Source organism: Crocuta crocuta, unplaced genomic scaffold (assembly GCF_008692635.1).
Source record: "Crocuta crocuta isolate KB4526 unplaced genomic scaffold, BGI_CrCroc_1.0 scaffold153, whole genome shotgun sequence".
NCBI lineage: Eukaryota > Metazoa > Chordata > Mammalia > Carnivora > Hyaenidae > Crocuta > Crocuta crocuta.
This window is the reverse complement of record NW_027529525.1, coordinates 2,292,174-2,311,075: the sequence shown is the minus strand read 5'-3', so window position 1 is coordinate 2,311,075 and position 18,902 is coordinate 2,292,174. Positions and strand designations below refer to the sequence as shown.

General features: G+C 37.7%; 1 pseudogene across 1 annotated transcript in view; it reads right to left on the bottom strand.

The window, feature by feature from the left end:
* The window catches only part of LOC144229052 (actin, cytoplasmic 2 pseudogene), a 49,856-nt pseudogene extending 39,580 nt beyond the window's left edge, over positions 1 to 10,276 (bottom strand). The window contains exon 1 of the transcript XR_013334341.1: positions 10,180 to 10,276. The product of XR_013334341.1 is annotated as an actin, cytoplasmic 2 pseudogene (transcript). The remainder of the gene's footprint in view (positions 1 to 10,179) is intronic.
* Between the last annotated feature and the right edge of the window lie 8,626 nt (positions 10,277 to 18,902).

Here is an 18,902-nt window from a genome sequence, read left to right as displayed (position 1 = left end):
TTTCAACCTTATGAATATACCACAGACTTCAGAATAAAGGAATATTTTACCTGCTGAAAGAAACCATACTTCTGGGGCACTTTAAGTATATCTAATACCCATGAAATGAGGGGGGAAATCTTGGGAATACTAGAAATGTCAAGTATTGGTCCTAAAAAGCTCCCCTAAATTTAGACTGGAATATTTTTCATGGGACTTAGGTAGAGATGTAAAGGTGTTGTCAGAAAGAATTTGACAAACCCATGAGTGGAGTTGTTACACTTTTAGTTTCTTTCACCTTCTCTTTTGAGTCAGATTTCCCTGATGGCCTGTGTATCCTCCAACAACCTCTCAATTGTTCCCTCAAAATGCACCACTGAAAGTTGTAAGGTACACACATACACAGATAACATATGGGAAGAGTCACACATTTCCTGAAGTGTTGACAGGTGTCTGCAATACTCATCATTGGAGATACTTACTGCTAAAGTTAAAGCACAATATTGAGATTGATAAAGATCAAAAGAGATGGGAGAAAAGAGACTTAGCTAGTTCATGTAACAGCTGCAACCATTCCCAAATGTTTTTCTGCATAATCATGCAAGAAATTCATCATGCATTTCCTATTAAATATTCATGCAACTTGCTCCATTGGAGGGCTGTGGTATTTATTAATTCCCCGGTGTTGGTACATTTTGGTACATCTACTGCCAGCAATAAATGTGTCATGCCTAGCAAATTCAAGTCTTGGCAGAAAATATTAGAATATAATGCTTACTTACAGGATATTGCAAACTTTAATTATGCCTAGATGATTTTCAAGACCACCTTGAAATAAGCAATTCCCTTGCTTTTAGATGAAAGGAAGGGTCAATGGGGTGGGAAGTAGATGGGTAGATAGCATTTCATTTTAAGTGCCCCATCTTTGTGAGAGGTGATCCATTTTTATACAAGCTAGTAATTACTGTAAAAAGAGTTGGGTCTAATGATTATCAGCAAGTGAAGTCATCTACTGCTCTATATAATTGAAAACTCCTTATCCTAAGATTTTATTAACTGAAAGGATGAAACAGAAAAAGCTAGTTGTCAAAAATTGTCCCCGAAATTTGTCAGCATATAACGGTATGAATCTCTAAGCCTGATCAATAAAGATTGATAAAAATCAAAATGAGTCTTACAGCCTGCCCTTCAGAATTCTCTAATATGGACAGACACAGGATAAGTTGACATTTTTTTTCAGTAACACACTTAAACAATGTCTATTTTGTGAATTACACAAAAGTTGAAACTGCAGGGGAAAAATGGAAGTAGAAAACACAGACCCTTGTTCTTAGAGTGTTTAGAGTCTAACTGAGGAAGAAAAATATTCATCCAATGAATAGCTAAAGTAACAAATATTTGATCATGCAGAACTAATTGACCATGCTCATAATTTCCATTCTATATACCTTTCTTAAACACTTAAATACTTTTCTCCTGACAACTCAATCGAGGAGGAAGAGCAGATAATGTCATCATTTATTAAGTGGAGAAAGTTGAATGGCTGACCTGTGTTTATTCAGCCAGCTGTTGAAGAGTTATGGTTACAACCACTTATTCTCACTCTTGGATACAGTGAGGTAAAACACCACTAAGGTAACTCCCAGGGGGTGTATCTTCCAGTAGCTCCCTTTTGTTTCATAGCAAGGGCTCCTCAGAACCTGTTTTAAAAACAGTATGGATCTTTGTTCCTGGTTATGATAAAGTAGTTTGCAACTGGCCACTGTTTAGCCAGAAACAACTAGAACTACCAGATAAAACAAAACAAAACAATTAGTTTCAAAGGATAAGAGAGCTGCTGAAACAATCCAGGACTGGGGAAGGAAGGGGTATTCAAAAAAGGGGAAAATCTCAGAGATTTCAACCAAGAGTCTGCATCCATTTCTTACCTGGGGGCATTTGTTGATTATGGGAATGGAGAAAGGATGAGAATCTGGAATTTGCCTCCCATATGGAGTGATGGATGGAAAAACCATGAGGAGTCTTTTTCAGGAGGGAAGTGGAGTTGTTAAGAAAAGAATTGGGTGGAAAACTGAGACTGGTGTAAGCTGGATATCTTCTTGATACATTTGCTAAAAATATAAAGCTGTGGCTCAGAAGGCTACAAAGCTAATCAGAAAGACTCCAAAAAGCAGAGACAAGTCCTTAGCAGTCTTGCCATACTAAGACATCAGGATTAGAGTTCAGGATCCATCCAGAAAAGAACTATGTCTTAGGAACTGAAATAAACCAGAGGTAGACTGAACCATCGCAAAATTGCCATCAGCCCGAGTCAGTTCACACCTTCACCGAATTAAGTACATGGGTTCTCACCCTATCTGCCTGATGGAGTAAAGTTAACACTCTCTGGATGTAATTAACATTATATGGAGCCCCTACTACCATATCTATATCCATATCTCTCTCTCTCCCTCTCTCTCTCTCTTCATTCTATTATTCCATAAAAAAAAACTCTGGGTGTGCTAGACATGGAATCATATGACCACAGATAAGAGGGAAAAAAGATAAGAGAAACAGACCTACAGACGATGAATATATTGATGCTGAAGAAAATAGAGAAAAGGTACAGAAAAAAGAAAACAAGATAAAAACTTTTACCAAAGAGTGTGAATCTATTTAAAAAAAAGAAATACATGGAAATTCCAGAATTGAAAAACAATGAGCTCCATAGATGGGTTTTCACAATAGAAAAACATCTAAACTGCACTACAGAGAAAAATAAAAATGAAAAATATAAAAAAGAGCATGAGGAACAGATGGAAGACAGTAAAAAACTCTATCATATATGTCAATTGAATACATAAAGAAAGGTGAGAGTATAAGCAATATTTGAAGATAAACTGGTCAAAAATTTTCCTAAACTGATAAACCTACAGATTAAAGAAGTGCCTAAAACCCAAACAGGATAAATAAAAGAAAAGCAAACCATGGCACATCACAGTAAAAACTGCTGAAAACCAAAGATGACAAGAAAAAATTTTAAATACTAAAAATAGGTTCATTATCTTTAAATAAATAACAAAAAGAATTATACCTGGGTTTTCACAGAAATGATGGAGGCCAGAAGAAAACAATGATATCTTTAAAGTCATGAAAAAAAAAAAATGTATCTGTCAACCTAGGATTCTATGCTTAGCAAAAACCTTCTTCAAAAATAGGCTAAAATAAATGTATTTTTCAGGAAACACAAATGAAGAGAATATTTTGGTAGCAGATCTCCATCTAAAAAAAGAAACCACAGGGAGATTTTATAAGTGAAAATTTTTAACTAAACTTTAGAAGAAAAATCACTCTAGATGAAAAAACAGAAATGTAAAGAAGAACAAAGAACACCAGAAAATGTAAAATATAAATAATCTTGACTGTGGAAAACCACTAATAGTGATATATGCTGGGTTTATAATATATAGAAAAAATAAAATGCATGCCATAATAATGCAACTATATAGAGTTAATGTGTTCTAAGGTGTAGCATTTTCAAGGAAGTCATAAGAGAAAAAATTTGATCTCATTGTGATAAGTCAGTGATGCATGCTGTAATCTTTAGGATAATCACTGACAGACTATTAAAAGAAAGTATAAATACAAGATGCCATAAATAAAAATGAAATAACAACAAACAGATTTGCTTAATTAAAAAGGAGATAATAAAGAAGAGAAAAAGGAAGTTAAAACAAGTTGGGTACATAGAAAAATAAAAATGTAACTATAAACCCCAATTTATTATAATTACACTAAATAAAAATGGACTAAATACTATCACAGAACATTTGAGAATTTCAGACATGTTATAAAAGCAAAACTCACAATATTTTAAGTAAAAAGACATACCTTAACGGTAAGGACACAGAAAAGCTATAATTAAAAGAATGGAAAGAGATATGCCATATGTAACACCAAAAGAAAGATACAAATTTCAGACAAACTACACTTTAAGGTAATAAGTGTTTAAACATTGAAAGAGATAGTTTATAATGAAAATAGGTTAAATGCATGAGGAGAATATTATAATTCTAAATCTGTACCCATGCAATATAAAGCAAAAAATTGATATAAGTAAATAAAGAAACAAATAAACCTACAATCATAACAGTAAACTTTCACTCACCTTTCTTAATAGGTGATTGGATAGGTGAAATAATCAGTAAGGTTATAAAAGTTCTGAATAATAAAATTAAAGAACTTGAGCTAATTCATATTTATAGAACAATGTTCCAAACAATGTCAGAATACTCATTTTTTCAAGTGCAAATGCAATACTTGCCAAGTTTTTTGTGCTGCAATATTAAGCAAGGTTTAATAAAATTTAAAGACGCAGTCATTTAGAATTTATTTTCTGACCATGGTGAAATTAAGGTAGAAATCAATTAACTAGAAAATTCCCACTGAAAAAAATTAAACATTGTATTTTTAAGTCAAGTCACACATACAATTAGAAGATAATGATAAGGAAAATCAAAACAATTTATCAAAACATGTGTGATGTACTTAAAGTAATTGAAGACCTGTATCAGAAAAAATGGCAGAAAAGGAATGATTTAAGCTCTTGTTTCAAGAAACTAGAAAAAGAACAGCAGACACAAATAAAATAGAAGAAAGAAAATAAGAAAGATAAAACAAGTGATCATTGGAATAGAAAACAAATTTACAATAGAAAACAATTTCAACAAAGCTAAAGGTTGGTTATTTGAAAGGAATGTTAAAATTGATAACAGTTTAGCAAGGCTGTTCTTGATAAAGAAGAGATACAAATTGCAAATATTAGGAATGAAAAGCAGGCATCACTACAGATCATTGAGACACTAAAGTAATAAAAGTAGGATAGTTTTATATAAAACTGGCATATGATTTTCTGTCAATAAATTGATGATTTAGAGAAAATTGACAAATTCTCAAAACATTTAGCAATTAAATCTGTTATTAAGGATGTTTTAATTTCATTAAAGAATCAAAGCTGTTACTAAAAGCCTTTCCACAAAGAAAGCTAAGCATATGTCAATCCACTGATGAATTATTGTAAACATTAAAAACAAAATAGCAGGGCACCTTGGTGGCTCAGTTGATTAAGCATCCAATTCGATTTCAGCTCAGATAATGATCTCATGTTTCGTGGGATCGAGGCCTGTGTCCAGGTCTGCTCTGATAGCACAGAGCCTGCTTGGGATTTTCTCTCTCCCTCTTTTTCTCCCCCTCCCTTGCTCTTGCTATCCCTCTCAAAATAATTAAATAAACATTAAAAAAATAAAAAGAAATGCTACCAACCTTATATACATTCTTCCAGAATATAGGATAAAAAGGGAGAATTTCCCAACTTGCTTCATGAAGCAAGTATAAACTTGTTATTAAGACCTGAAAAGGAGTTTATGTGAATACAAAATGACAAGCCAATCACTTTCATGCATTTAAAAGCAAAAATTCTAAACAAAATAGTTAAATCAAATCTAGTAATATACAAATGGATAGTTCAACAAAACCAAGTGGGATTAATTCCAAGAATATAAGAATTCCTTAAGAAAAATGCAGGAAGGGGTGCTTGGGTGGCTCAGTACGTTTAAGCTTACAACCCTCAATTTAGGCTCACGTGGTGATCTTACAGTCTGTGAAACTGAGCCCTGACAGTGTGGAGCCTGCTTGGAATCCTGTCTCTCCCTCTCTCTGCCCCTACCCTACTCTCTCTCTCTCTCTCAAAATACATAAATAAACATTAAAAAAGAAAGAGAAAAATGCAGGCAGCCTGATAGAAACTGGGCCAAAGACTTATACAGACACCTCGTAAAGGTGAATTGCCTAAATTGCCACAAATATATAGAAAGATGCTCAACTATATTGAACCTCAGGGAAATGCAAATTAAAAACATAATGATACATACTATACGTTCAAATGCAGTTTTGAAGTAATTGGTGGTAACAGTGTAAACTTGTATAACTATTATGGAAAGCCATTTGGCAGTATCTATTAAAGCTGGTCCAGCAATTCCACTTGTGATACACCATCTATATATACATGAAGTGTGTATGTATGTTCACCAAAAGGATATGTACAAGATTGTTCACCGTGCACAATTCATAATAGCTCCAAATTAGAAATAAACCACATGCTCATCCAGAATAGACTGAATAAATACACTGTGGTACATTTATAAAATGGCATGACACGGGGCACCTGGGTGGCTCAGTCGGTTAAGCATCTGACTTCGGCTCAGGTCACGATCTCATGGTTTGTGGGTTCGAGCCCCATGTCAGGCTCTGTGCTGACAGCTCAGAGCCTGGAGCCTGCTTCAGATTCTGTGTTTCCCTCTCTCTCTGACCCTCCCCTGCTCACGCTGTCTCTCTCTCTCAGAAAAAAATAAAACATTTAAAAAATAAAATAAAATAAAATAAAATGGCATGACACATAGCAACACAAGTAAACAAACGATTGCCACACAAACAACATGAATGAATCTCAAAAACATAATGTCCAGCTAAAGAAGACAGAGAAGAGTATATAGTATGAGAATTCATTTATATAAATTTCAAAAACAAGCAAAACTAATAGATGGGGTTAGAAGTTAGGAGGGTCATTTTCTTTCAGTTAGTGACTAAAGTGGACAGCAGGAATGATTCTAGAGTGGTGGTTATGTTCTATTTCTTGATCTGGTGCTGATTACGCAGTGTGTTCTCTTTACACTCTTAAGATTTGTGTCCTTTTTTGTATTTGTTGTACTTGGACACAAAATTTACTTTGAAAGATACCATGAAGCTCTTAGATAAATTGTTGAATGTTTCTGGACCAAAAAGCATTTCCCTCAGTTCACTCAAGAGACTCTTTTCCAATAAGGAGAACAAGGGGAGATGGGTAACAAAAGCTTTCCTTCTTTTACCCATAGATCCTACGCATGCAGAGGTGTAAGAGGAGAAGGTCAGTGTAGGGCAGGTGTGAAAGAGAATTCCAAATAAGTGAAAGATTGGTGTTATCGGGAAGAAAAGGGTTGAGACAGGCCTTCTGGGTGAGGTAAGGGCTCTATTTGAAGAACTTTATCTGTTCACTATTGGAGTTTTGTGACAGTCAGATAAAGATGTCCTTGAGATATGGAGGATGGGAAAGTTTCCTCAAAGCAATGATGGAGCTGGATGAGATACCAGCTAGGGTGGATGGAAGATGGTCAGGTAATCTTAACTCAGATTTTAGCATAGAATATCTGTTCATTTGCTATCTACCTCACCCTAGGAAGATTGGGTCCTCCCTAGGAGATGAAAAACTAGTTTATGTGTTCTATTATTTTGGCTTTCCAAGTACTCATGTGTTTTAGCCATAACATAAAGTGCTAATCACACTACAAAAGAAAGTCCAAATTCTGCTTTGAGAAATAATAAGCTTTTGTAACTTTTAAACATCAGTCAAGTTTTCACCATTAGCTTATTTTTTTTCCCTCTTAATCAGAGTACTGATTGTGTGTGTACATGTGCCTGCTAACAGAAGGGAATATTAATTTTCTACTCTTTTCTTTGATCTTAAAAAAAAAAAGTTCTTGGTGTACAAAACCTGAGTTTCCTTGATTTCTTGGTCAATTTAGATCTTATTTCTACTTGTGTTAAATCTCCTGAAAATCATTGTTAGGTTCTTATAGAAACAAAGAATGACATGAATAAAGTTGTTTTATTATAGGGCACAAACATAAGCTTATCTGGGTATACTACTAATGCTTATATGTTGTTAATACACACTTAAATGATTCGAATGGCTATATTAGAAGAACCAATTTAAAAATGTAACCAAAGATGAAAGGCAAACCCACTCAAGATAGTTTATGATTTTAGCTCTCAGAAAATTATAAATGCTTAGTTGCATTAGATGTAAAAAAAAAAAAAAACCCACCTTTCCATGATATTCTCTGAGAAAATAGTACATTGTAACAATGCATATACCAATTGACCACTCAGAAGTCTTAAGTAGATAAAATAGTAAGTTGGAGCTCAACAATATACAACCTAAAAACCTTCCAGAAATGTCCACTGCAATAACATTATTTTCAAGAACTATTAAATGCGGTACCCATGCCAGTTTATTAATCTGCACAGTCTTCTGAAAGGAAATAGGTGACAAAGGAAACTCCCATGGATATTCGGGAGCATTTTGTGACAAGAGCACGGGCAGGAGGCTTAGCCCAGTCTTCAGGCCCTGAGCACAGCGTACGCGGGATACTGGGTCGTGAGCAGCTAAACAGGAAGAGACCTGCACGCACAACATCTAGAAGTGTGGTCTGTGCTTGCATGGGCATCCCTGGGGGTACTGAAAACAAAACCACACTGACAACGGCAAGGTCCTGGCACCCATCTGAGGAAGTTTTGGACTTTGATCCAGGATCTCTGGGTGTGGGCTCTGGGAATCTGGATTTTTACATTATTTTTTTTTTACCAAGCTTCCTCCAGTGACACTGATGCTCCCTGAGGTTTTAAACCTATTTCTCTTAGAGGTCATTTAGTCCACTTCCTCACTCTCAGGTGAGGAAGTTGAAGCTCAGAGAGGGGAAATGACCTTGGGGGTCGCCAGACATTTAATAGTAGAGCTTGAACAGATTCAGTTTGTTACTACTCCCAGGCCACCTCCCCCTACCACGCCTTGTTGTTTCTGAGAGAGTTCATTTCCTCCAGTAAATGTCATCAACACCCTAAGACTTAGTGCTATAGACTCAGAAATATGACCGCAGATAATTCTGAATTTCTCTAACCTCACATTTTATTGGATGTAAAAAAATACTGTTAAGGTCCAAAGAATATGAAATAATTAAAACCAACTCTTTCCTTCCAGCTCTTCAGAAAGCGGTACTGCTGGGAAACCAGGAAATTCTCTTATCGCACTCGTGGAAATGCGATCCTTTCCATCCAGTAAAAAAAGATAATTCCTAAGGTTACAGTTTGCTATCCAATAGCACATTACAGTGTTGTATATAACTAAGCAATCTTATCCTAACATTCCTTTATTAAGTTGCCTATAAATACTTGCTCCTCTAATTCTCATCTGAACCAGGTTTAGTATCTCACTGGTTCCTTCATCAGTTAATGAGTTAAATACAATCTTTGACATATTCTTTATGTAGTTGAATGAGTGCTGTCTAAACTTTTAAAAATTATCCTATAGCATGATAAATAAATCATTGTAGATGGCATGAGGGAGGGAGCAGCAACTCTCTGAAGTCTTCTGTGACTCCTCTAGAGCACCTGGCACCTTTTCAGTGACCAAGATATGCCGCATGCACAGGACACGTGTCTCGGGCATTTATTGCATTGCTGCCGACACCTGTTTGGGGCGAGGGACCCTCAGTGGGCTTTGCATTTCAGGTTTTGTTATTTGCACATGATAGACAACGCTTTTTTTTTTTTTTTTTGAGGGAGAGGACGCAAGTGAGCAAGGTGGAAGGTTGGGGGTGGGGAGAGAGAGGGAGAGAGAAAGGGAGAGAGAGAGAGAGAAGCAGGGCTCACCCGGGGCTTGTGTTTTACCCGATGTGGAGCTGGAGCTCACAAACTGTGAGACCATGACCTGAACCCCAAAGTCATATGCTTAACGACTAAGCCACTCAGGCCCCCTACACTTAATACATTTTTGTTTCAAGAACCATTGACTGGTTTTCTTAGTGAATGAAGATCCATCATAGACATTAAAGCTGAATGAGGGCCAGGACCCTATCATACACATTTTTGCACTTCCCACTGCACAGTCTTCCACTGTGCTGAATGAAGTAGGGCTAATGTGGACACAGTTGTGAAGAAGTTGCTTTGGTTTTGGAGACCTCTTTCTTAGTGGAAATGGTAATAATAGTACCTACTACTACTCTTTAGTGCACATATTACCTATTATGCAAAGATAAGCACCTCTAGTCATACATATATTTCAACCTCACAATATACTAGACGCTAAATAACTCTTCTTACCCCGATTTTCTAGAGGAGGAGGAGAAGCACAGAGAGGAAGCTTACTTGACCAAGTTACGCATGTGTTATGAGACAAGAGGATTTAAACTTGGATTTCTCTAATTTCAAAGCCCAGGAGTCAATCCAGATTTCGTCAGTTGTTGGCTATGGAGCCTAGACAAGTTACCTAACCTCCCTGAGTTTAGATTTCCTTATGCTATCCACATTGTGGGGTTACGAGGATCAGAAACAATGCATGAAAAGCCTTACCGTAGTGCCTGCCATCGTCAGTGTGTAATTAATTACAGCTAGCAGTCACCATGAATGGCACTGTCACCCTCTTGGTAACTTCTTTCCTCACTTGGGCTTGCCTGTCACATTCATCTGACCTGTCCCTCGCTTACAGCTTTTATAGTCCCCAGAAGCCAGGGCTCCCAGCACATGCACAATACCAGGCTTTGTTCTTTGGAGATACTGCCTCAGGTCCTAGAGGCTTGCTTCAGAGACTGAAACCTGTGCAGGAATTGCCTGAGGGTCTTGTTACAATGCAAGTCTTGACTCAGTGGGTCTAGGGTGGAGCCCAATCTTCTGCACGTCTACCAGCCTCCCAGGCTTGTGCTCATGCTCTTGGTCCCAGCTCCATACTTGAAGAAGGCCCCATCTTTCTACCGCTTCCCTCTCTCTCCTCGTTCCTCCCCCAACCTAGTTTCATTCACTCGAAGACTTGTTTTTGTCTACTGTGGTAGTAGAAAAACTGTAGGTACTCATGATTTTCTCAAGGAAGATTTGCATTTTAATCATTTTCTACAGTTCATCTTTTCCATGCTCTCTTTACCATTTCTATGCTTATGAGGAAGTGTCACTTATAATTTTAAACAGCTATAAAGAGGGATTAATAATTGTAAGTAAGAAGGGATAAGGTGTAAGCCTGGGGCGTGAAGAGGAAGTTTTTTGGTTCCGTCAAGTCACATGTCCTAATGGCCATGTACTTGTATGGATCTAGTTATTGAGTGAATAAAATAATGCACCATAGTTTCAACATTCCTATAGCAGACTAATGAATGCTCTTCTCTTATGAACCTATCTTTCATATTAAAAGTGGGTTATGGGTGCCAGTACAGTACTCTTGTTGAAAATGTTGATTTTTTTTTGTGTGTGTGCAGTTGAGCTGTTAATAGGCAGTCCTGTTGCTTTGGAAAATCTAACAAATATTGACAGAGCCCAGTGAAATGGTGTGGTGATTATCATACCCTTTCTCCCAAAGACCAACCGGGGCCCTCCGACAGCAGCACTCAGGCAAACTCTGCCCTTGGGAAGAGGTCCAGTAATTCAGATAATCAATCCTTCTTTATCCAAGTTTATAAATAATTCTCAGAAAATAATCCATTTTGAATATATATATGCCTTCTGCAAGTGTTATTCATGCTATACCTATTTGTATAGATTAGGACATTGATTCATGGAGTTTACATATCTGAAGAAATTAATTGATCTCTAAGGGGAAAAAATCAACCATTCAGAAATGCCCAGTTTTATTGACCATTGCTTAGACATATACTTTGCAAATACCAGTATGTTATGCATTTATCATCATCATCATCATCATCATCATCATCATCATCTGGAATGTGGCAATGCGCCTTTTATTTATTACCTAATGTGCAAACATAGCAATGCATGTTGATAAGGGATGCTATTTGTAAGTACGAAGGACCATACTTTAAATGTTTATGGTTAAAAGCAGGTAACTTTCTACATGTGACACTGTGGCTGTCCTCCCAACTGCATCCTATAGCTGCTCCTCCTGCCTGCCCAGCATCCATTTCTATCTTGCTGTCTAACTTTGACAGGCAAGAATCGAAGACAAGGAGATGACCAGTATTGCTTTTTAGCTTTATAGCTAGGGCTTGAGCATGTACCCAGATCAGTTGTGAGCCATTCAACAGGAGGCTTCTGGTAAAGGACTTTCTCTGAGATAAAAAGAGATGCATGGAAAATCTCTTACTTCTACATGTTGGAGTAAAAGTCTAAGTAGGGAGAACAGGAAGATTATAGAACCTCTGTCCTCAATGACATCGTGGAGTTCTTGCTTCAATTGTGGAACTGCCCTTACTTCCTGATGACTTGTTCTGTGAAATGATAAATGTTCTTTTGTTCCAGCCGCTCTTAGTGGGTTCTCCTGTTCCTTACAGCCCAGAGCATCTTAACTAATGTGCCAGTCTTCTAGAAAAGAGCCCCTGGTGTTGTGACCAAGCACTTTTAAGGCAGGCTAAGCTGTGCTGCTTGAGGTCTTCCTGATGTGGCAGAGAGCAAAGTTGTGATCCGCCGCTTTTGGAAACAGGTCTATCTAGTGGAAGCCATAAAAATTGGCTCTGTCATCCCTGATCAAACAGCCTGACCTTGCTTCCTTCCTCTGCCAAGTTCCTGGTGTCATTTGTAATAAAATCTCAGGTTTGGGGCCAGTGGTGTTTTTTTTAGAGCTTTTAGCTTCATGGATAGATAAATGGTTGGGGGAGTTTATTTCTCTGAATATAACATACAGTTTTATAATATATAATATACAAATGATAGTCTCTTCAGTCATATGAATCTATTTTAAATAGAATTTAAAAGCAAACTATTATAGACAGAGGTCATTTATGTCCTTTGCAAGTGATGTCACATATAAGGGTCTTTTCCTGGGGCACCTGGGTGGCTCAGTCGGTTAAGCGTCCGACTTTCGCTTAGGTCATGATCTCGCGGTTCGCGGGTTCGAGCCCCGCATCGGGCTCTGTGCTGACTGCCAGCTCAGAGCCTGGAGCCTGTTTCAGGTGCTCTGTCTCCCTCTCTCTCTGACCCTCCCCTGCTCACGCTGTCTCTCTCTCTCTCAGAAATAAATAAAAGCATTAAAAATTAAAAAAAAAAATAAGGGTCTTTTCCTATGTGTGAACTGTTTTCATTGCTATCAGAATTATCTAAAATTGGGGCGCCTGGGTGGCTTAGTCGGTTAAGCGTCCGACTTTCGCTTAGGTCATGATCTCGCGGTTCGCGGGTTCGAGCCCCGCATCGGGCTCTGTGCTGACTGCCAGCTCAGAGCCTGGAGCCTGTTTCAGTCTGTGACTCCCTCTCTCTCTGACCCTCCCCTGCTCACGCTGTCTCTCTCTCTCCTAGAAATAAATAAAAATATTTAAAAAAGAAAAGAATTATCTAAAATTGAGCCCATATCCTTAGATTACACTGTGATGGAAGGGGATTTGTGTTTATGAACAAGGTAGTAACTATGAATTGAGGCAGTGTTATTTTTGGAAACTCACAAGAGCCATTTGTAAAACATAAATTAGAGGGTAGGTTGATCTTGCCTGTCTACTTTCCTTTTGATTTTTATTATCACAAAAATTGCTTCTCGATTTAGACTAATCCCTTTTAGAAATGTAACTTTTGACTTTCTATAATCATGCATTATTGGAGTTACTGTTTGTATATAGGATATTCAACATTCAAACAAAAGTGAAGATTTTGGAATTAGTAATTCCTTATGATTTTGGACTTACAGACTCAAGATTTTAAATGTTGACATAAAAACAGTGGTTAATCTCTTTTATTTACTTCATTTTATCACAATACTTTTCTAAATCTATTTTTATGTGCCAGTGAAGTTTATAGGCAAAATAAATTTTATTCCACAGGCATACAGAAGAAAATAAAATAACTTCAACACTAGAAAATCACACTGATAGGTACTCATTAAATTTGGAAAGTGTAAGATCTAAGTCATCAAACAAACAAAAACAAACCAAAAAAACAAGGTAGTACAAAGATGTCATTGCATCAGGTGTGGCTCTTTGGTCCTGTGTTCCTTCTTCCAAATAGTGAGGGAGAAAAAAAAATGTTAAGGGATGGGAAAGCAGAGGAAGATGAGGGCTAGGAACCCTGTGGTTTCTGCTCTACCTATTGTACTTCTCTCTACCTCCCATTCATCATCTCCTTTGTCAATGATACCTTTGTGTTGTAGAAATTTTTATATCATTTTATAGTGTGAAATAATTGTGAAATATTTAATTGAGCCCTACAGTAGTCCTTCAAACATAAAATACAAATAGGAATCTTGATTCTTCCGGCAATAGGGAGACACTGAAAGAATTTTTTTTCATGAGAATAGGAAGTTCAAAATTGTGCATTAGGGAGATTAAAAAGGCAACAATATGTAGGGTGGATCGAAAGGAATGGAGGAGTCTAATTGAGAAAACTGGTTAGAGGACTACATTGGTTTAAATAAACTTAAGAAGTTTTGATGGGTTGAATTAGGGTGGTGTTTGAGAGAAAGGAGAGGAGATAGGTGCAGAAGCTCAATATATCTTAGGTCTTGCATTCCACTCTACCTCATCTAAATTTGGTACTTGAGGCCAGCTCTGCTTGAATATCAAGGAAACTTCCCGTCAGATGCCAGAGATGCTTATCCAAACCCATCTACATGGTCTGATGGGCATACTCATAGCCACCCTTGCTACCAATGCAATGCACATGAATGTCTTATAGTTCTCTAGGCACCGATCTTCAGCACCTTTGCTATGCTATCTGTCTGAAGTACCCTCTCCACATGCCAGGGCTTACCTGTTCTTTAAGAACCTGCCTGAGCACCATTTCCTCTATGTAGCCTTGCATAACATTTGCAGGTGCTACAGCTGACTATCCCTTCCTTTGGACTCTTCTGAATCTTGTCTGAATCTGGATTTAGCCCTGAACTGTACTTACATTTAAACTCTTTTCCAATATCCACTGTGATGGTAGTTGATAAATATTTATTGAATGGTTAAATTCTGGTAATCAAAGCTTCCTGATTCTTATTCTGCTTTATTCTTGGGTTCTATCCTCCTTGCTTCATAACATAATTCTTACAACTAAATTCCTGCCTTTGCCCCTGTTTCTGAGTTTCTTTTGTGCAAATTGCTTAGTAACAAGGTCCATATTTAAGAGCTGTTCATCTGTGCTGTCTTATTGCCTCCTTCACCTGCCATTGAGACCTGCCTGATAAGAGGACTCCCAGTGTCAGTCCTGCCACTTGTCAGTAGACCAACTATGAATCATGTGACCAACCATGTGACAGCTTCCAAGTGTCACATGCTTTAGATATGTGATGACTCAACTCCTAGTTGTTGAGTCACCCCCTCCCCTTCCCCACACATATCTTTGCAGACTACCTGGTTTATAGTTGGATTACCCTACACCCTTGATCTTACCTGGCTGACCACCTGCCACTAGTAACGAACACCTCCCCTAGTATGTGTTCCTCTCCCCAACCACCAACCAGTGGTCATAAGTGATGCCTAGTCTGTTTTTCCTGCCTCTCCAGTATATAACTTGTAGTACTTTGTAGAATCTCAAGATATGACACACATCCATTGCATTTTAAAACTGTTGGATTTGGAAGAGAGGCAAACAAATGTGAGGCAGGAGTCAAAAGCTAACTGAAGCTAACAGGATGATTAGGAATGTGGAGGTGGCTCAAGAAAGAAAGCACACAAGAAGGAAAAATTTTAGGAAGGGAAGTAATGACTTTAGCTTTTAGGAGGAGATGATGAGTCTAATTTTGGATATACCCAGAGCTAGTCTTAAAATATTTAATGAGGTATGACATGGCATCAGCCAATCAGTATAGATGCCAGTGTTAGCTATATGGGTGACTACCAGTCTAGGATATATTATGGGGTGGAGTGAGTAGTCGGAACAACTTACTGGAAGTTAGAGGACTCGTAGACTTGGACCAACAAGTTTATCCCAGATAAACTTCCCACCTGAACTTCAACCTTATTTTCCCTTCCCCTTCCTGCAAGGGTTAAACTGTGCCTATATATCAGTGAGTGGTAGTCAGCCTTTTCTTCACTCTCTTATCAACCCTTAGGTAGTTTGTCTTAAAATGACTCCCAGGCTCCTGGTTGCACCCATCTTCATACTATTTTTCATGACTTTGTAACAGCATAGTCAGCCCTCCCCTTCAGCATGTGAAGACCTCTTTTATCCATGCAAACAAAAGAGGACTGACTGCTATGGATTTATGCAAATTCAGTTTTTAACCTGCCAGCCAAAGAATAGGGCATGGAGGTTAATTCTTAAGATGTTTTTAAGCTTTTGAATTTTGTGTTTCAGGGAGGATNTCAGCCCTCCCCTTCAGCATGTGAAGACCTCTTTTATCCATGCAAACAAAAGAGGACTGACTGCTATGGATTTATGCAAATTCAGTTTTTAACCTGCCAGCCAAAGAATAGGGCATGGAGATTAATTCTTAAGATGTTTTTAATTTTGTGTTTCAGGGAGGATGTTTTTTTTATTTTTTTAATTTTTTGACAGATTTGATGTAGACATAAAGATGGAAAGTTAATTGTTAGCTCTGGGTATTCAAAAAAGGTGAGGATTTTTACCTCCCCTTCCTAGAAAGGAAGAACCTATTGCATAAGGGTTTAACCCTGGATTAATAATAGCTTTTGATTCAAATTGAAAATAAAATACAAGTCAAATAACCAAATTGGTTGCATTGGGGGTCACTCAGAGACAACATAGCTAATGTAACTTTCTAAGAAAATGAAGCAAGAATGCTGGATTCTAGTCTAACTTCTGCTAGTGCCAGACTAGGAACTCCAGAGTGTGAGACTTTGATTTTTCTAAATTCTTTCCAAGAGAGATGTGTATCTGCTTACCTTTTACTGTACAGGTGTGTAGGAGGTTCAGGTATCTGGAAAGCACTAGGCTGTGTGTCCACTGGCACCTTAGGCTGATTACAAGCTTTTGCCCTTTTATTTCAACTGGTTTAATGGGTATAAGGGGCATTGACAGCAGGGCCGTTTATCATGCAAGGCAGTCGCTGGCTTATTCAGTGAAGACAGACTGCCACTTGGGTCTTGAGTCTGCTATGAGCTTTGCCAAGTGATGACATGAACACCCACTCAAACGTCTGAGAAATGTCTGCCTCATGAGTGCTCTATTTGATCCACCCCCGCCCCACCCTGAACACTGGTTTCCTCGCTGACCTTGCTCTAGTCTCAGGAGTAAGCTCCTTGGCTTTGATCCTATGCTGGCAGAATCAGCTACCTCCTCTGAATGTTCAAAAGGCCCCTCTTGGCAAGCATTTCTCTCCCAGATGAGTCGCAGGGCGTTGGAGGCACATCACTTCTTAGTGAGTTTCTTAAGAATGCATTCTATCTGGCTTTAGGCCAAGGGTTATCTGGAAGGAATGATATGTTGGCTGACTATACTACATTTGCAGAGATAAGTTTAATGAATTTCTCAATGTTTTCAGGTATATTCTTTACAGTTAAGATTGACTTCATGAAAAAAAACTCCATGTATTCTGTGCCTTTAACTATGCCTAGGTTTTTCCCTACCTCGGAATATGAAACTTTTACTTTACCTCATTGCCTTCTGAACTACTGCATCCAGACAACCACCTTTCACTGACTAATTCCTGAATAGATAGTAGACATTATTGATTGTGTTAATTTCTTCTTCATCTATTCTTATATGAATCCTTGGCAGTCTGATTTCCATTCCTAGTGAACAACTGAAATAATATTTTTTGTGCTTTTCTACCAGCCTGTTTTTACCCATTAAATCTCTCTGTGGCATTTGGCACTGTTGATTATCTTCTTTCCTTAAAAATGTGTTCAGGGCTCTGATTATAACACAGGATCCTTTCCTCACCTCTTCAACTCTTCATTTTCTCCTTTGATGGCTCCTTTTCTCCTTGTGGTCATTGACTCCAGGGTTTGTTCTTGTCCCTATGCCCATCCATTTTCAAAATGAGTACTTTTATCAAAATGGTAGTGACTCCCTCTAAATGTGTTAAACTATAATCTCTCACAGAAAGTCTGTCCCATACCTCTCTGTACCAGCTAGTCATTTCCACTTGGACATCCAATCTATCTTCCTAAATTCTCCATTCTAGGAAATAGACCGATTGGTTTTAAGTCTTGGATCTAATCACCTATAGGTTGTGGGTCTCTGGGCAAATTACTTTATATTACTTTATATTGCCTAAGTTTCCTCAGCTGGAGAATGGGGTGATGATGGTGACAATAAAGTCCCATTCAGTGAACTTAGTAAAAAAGGGAAAGGGCTTAGCACGGCATCCAGGCACCATAGCGAATGCTTTACAAAAAAGGTAATTTTATTACTTGTCATTATCTACAATACTGCCTTCTCCTTAGTTCTTAAATCTAGTAAGTCACCAAATTCTCTTCTGCCTTAATGACCTACTTTCTATCTCTGCTTCATTTCCACTATCCAGTGAGTGACTGTTTCCACAGATAGAACTTAAGAACCTCTTTCCTGTGTGTTTATCATCTGTTAGGCTGCTTTCCATTTCAAAAAGGTTTACCACTCTCAATAAATCCTCTTCAAATTCTTCAGCTATCCAAATCTCAGCATCCTCTTCTTGCAGTTTCATCTCCTGCTACTTAGTGTATAAACTTCCACTCCATGCAAGGCAACTTCCTTGTCCCTGAATATGCCATGCCATTTCTACCACCCACGCATGTCCTTTAGGTGGCAATACTTGCCATGGGTGGGGAAGAGGTGATATGAGCCCCATGTATTTTCCATCTTTCATAACTTATTAACAAATAAATTGTTGAGAATTAAATCAGTTGATTTTGTTAACAATTAAATCAGTTGATTTTGTTAACAATTAAATCAACTGATTTTGAAAGAAGGAGAAAATCCTTTTGAAAGTCTTGGAAACAGGATATAAAGTTCTAGAGGGCATAAAAAGCATAAAAATAGAAGTAGTTCATTTTATTGATTCTCTAAGTTACACTGTAATAAAAAGTATTGGCTAATTGATTGAGCACTTTACAGTTTGCCTGGCATTGTACGATAAATACGACCAGAACTGTTTTCCTCTAGTTGCATCTAACTTTTCTTTCCAATATCCTTTCCAAAAAAAAAAAGGACTACACTGCTCATTATGACCTCTAGATCCCATTTATAAAGACAAAATTAAGTTCCAGATTATATCCCACAAG